Here is a 2,761-nt window from a genome sequence, read left to right on the forward strand (position 1 = left end):
ATTCATCTTCCTTAGATCCAAGAAGGAAACACAACTCCCTGTCCTCCCTTCTTCTCCTCACTAGATAGCTAGACAATGAAAACTCTCCACCCACTTCAATGGACTTCCTTAGACACATGATATTCCAACCTCTCCCAAAGAGACCTTCTACTATAAGTGTCTCTACTTCCATATACTGTTACAATTTTCCACTTCCCTTTGTTGAGCACCTCCAACTCTCCAACCACAAATTGTTGAAGAAGATTCCAATGCTTTGAATGAAGCCATGTTTTTCTTCCATAACAACATGATACCACCGGATAAACCTTCGGCAGGGACTTAAACAAAGTCCCAATCCATTTCTATCAACAGATTCACATCCTTCATCAAATTGAGCCGCTGAGTTTCAAGTAACCCAATGAAGAACACTCCATACTCCATAGTAAAACTCTTTTAAAAATAGGGAAGCTTTCCTTTTTTTTGGCTCCCCTACAATTCATAAAACAATGATGAATTCATTATTTTTTAGGAAGATTTCCCCAGAGTTCCTCCAGATCACCTTCCCCCCTCGTATTCCTTGAGACCAAATTAATTGGCACCAAACCTTTAAGTTGCTTCAAACCTTTCTTCCTGCAGTGCTGAATTAATCCCCTGGGTGCTCAATAAGTGTATATTTACTTATCATCCCCCGTTATCAACGTCTTTAACTTCATTTTATAGACTTGGAACTTAGGCAGCTCCATCGTCCCAATGTTTAAATGATCCTATCTCCAAAAATCTGATTTAGCACATCAGAAGTTGATTGGACATGTGAGAATACCTATAAGCTGAGAGCCAGGCACTCCGACCATGGTTCATCAAACATTCTATTCTGAAGGGAGAATAGGAATGTTGTTCCAAAACTTCTTGCCCGAGGAGCTGGAATTCATCATGATACCTTCATTCGTTTTGTCCCTGCACGAAATATCCATCCCTTCATGTTTTGTATTGCTCTTCATTCTAGGTTTTGTTTTATTCCAAGGATTTTGACGCCTTCCAACCTGGTCTACCTAGTATTCTTGAATTTCAGATTTTGAATCTTCTCCCCCATTAATCTACATGAGATCCCAGGACCATAAGTTGTCTTTTGTCAATCAGTATACACTTCTTCATTTGTAGACCTTTCATTTTGAATAGGCTTTCCTGATACAGCCACTTCTTCATTGGATAATTTAGACTGAATAAGAACCGCGATTTCTGAGTAACTGACATCAGCACAGCTATTCTTCACATGTCCAATTTTGCCACATCTGAAATAGAAAATCTGAGATTTCTCTCATACTCAAATTTTGATAGAAATTTTACCGAGAAGCTCCTTCACCCAAGCTCCCATAGGCAACTTGTCTCAAGATTGATCTTCACACAATCCCTGGCAAAATTCCTCTTTCCCCTTTGGAACATGTTTCATAAAACTAGTACGGTGTTCCAACCTTGAAGCGATTCTACAGACATCACTTCATCCCAACCACTGTAAGGGAGGTTGGCATCCTGACCACATCGGAGCCATTAAACCTTTAAGAGAAGTAGGCTGAAATGCTGAGAACCATTGTCTAGACCAATATATGCCCATTTCACATACCAAGGTCCACTAGAGAGAACTGACTCAAGAGCCTTCAGATCTTCAAAAGCACACACGACCCATGCTCCTCCAAGAAGAGTAATGTTTAAACTTTCAAATTGTGTCCATTGTCTCCTTAGCTTCCCATACCCTATAACATGTAAGGCCACAAATTCTCTGAAAACCTCACTTACCAGTGATTTCTTCAATATTTTAGAATTTCTAACTCTTTCTCCTGTTAAGCATAACACACCATAACATTTGAGCATTTCTCCATAATCAAAAATCAAATAACTTTGAATTAGATTTCTTAATCCATGCATGGTGCAACCTTACTAGATTGAATAGGACCTTCTGCTATTAGATCCTTGCTGCAGTTGCCTAATTCGTGCCTAAAGTTACATCCCAAACCTACACGAATCACAGCAACCAAATTGCCACTTAAAACTGAATTTTCCACTAACTGGGAAATTCACATCATTACATCTTCAGAAGATGGTGAATAACTTGACCATCACCGGAAGCAGTGCATCTTCAAAGCATTTGACGATATCATATCAGATTTAGATACGATAACTTCAGATTCACCAATGGAAGAACGAGACAATTTCAATCCATTTTGTAAAACAGACAAATTGATAGCTTCATCCGATACTTCATTGAGCACCTCTTTACCTTTTCTTGTATACACTAATAGATTCTTTTTTGAAAATAACCTCTTCATTTATACTTAAGGCTCCAGACGTTTATCCTTGTTTAAACTCATGATCAAACACCAAACCTTGCATTGCCAAAACAGGGGAGATACCCATTACTTGATGAGAAAGAATCCGAACAGTGTTGATGAAGTCCGAAGGGACATCATGGTGTCAGAGTGGAGGGCCGGCGGCCCGTCCACTTGTCATTGAAGGCAGGCAAGAATGCGTAGACAAAAATTAAAAAAACTAACATTTTCTCTCTTTTAAAAAAACTGGACTCTCTCTCTAGGAAAATTGTGACTCTCTCCCTACTTAAAATCTTTATTTGTGGATGAAGATATAAGTATAAGAAACTTCGTTTGTGTATAAGGAATTGCGATCATTTAGATTGTAAAAATCCAAGCTAAGTATATTGGTTGAGTGACCATCTTTGTTTCTACAGCCGCCTAAAGGTGTATATTAATGTGGATTTGCCACATAAATTTTC

Source organism: Dendrobium catenatum, unplaced genomic scaffold (assembly GCF_001605985.2).
Source record: "Dendrobium catenatum unplaced genomic scaffold, ASM160598v2 fragScaff_scaffold_1, whole genome shotgun sequence".
Lineage (NCBI taxonomy): Eukaryota > Viridiplantae > Streptophyta > Magnoliopsida > Asparagales > Orchidaceae > Dendrobium > Dendrobium catenatum.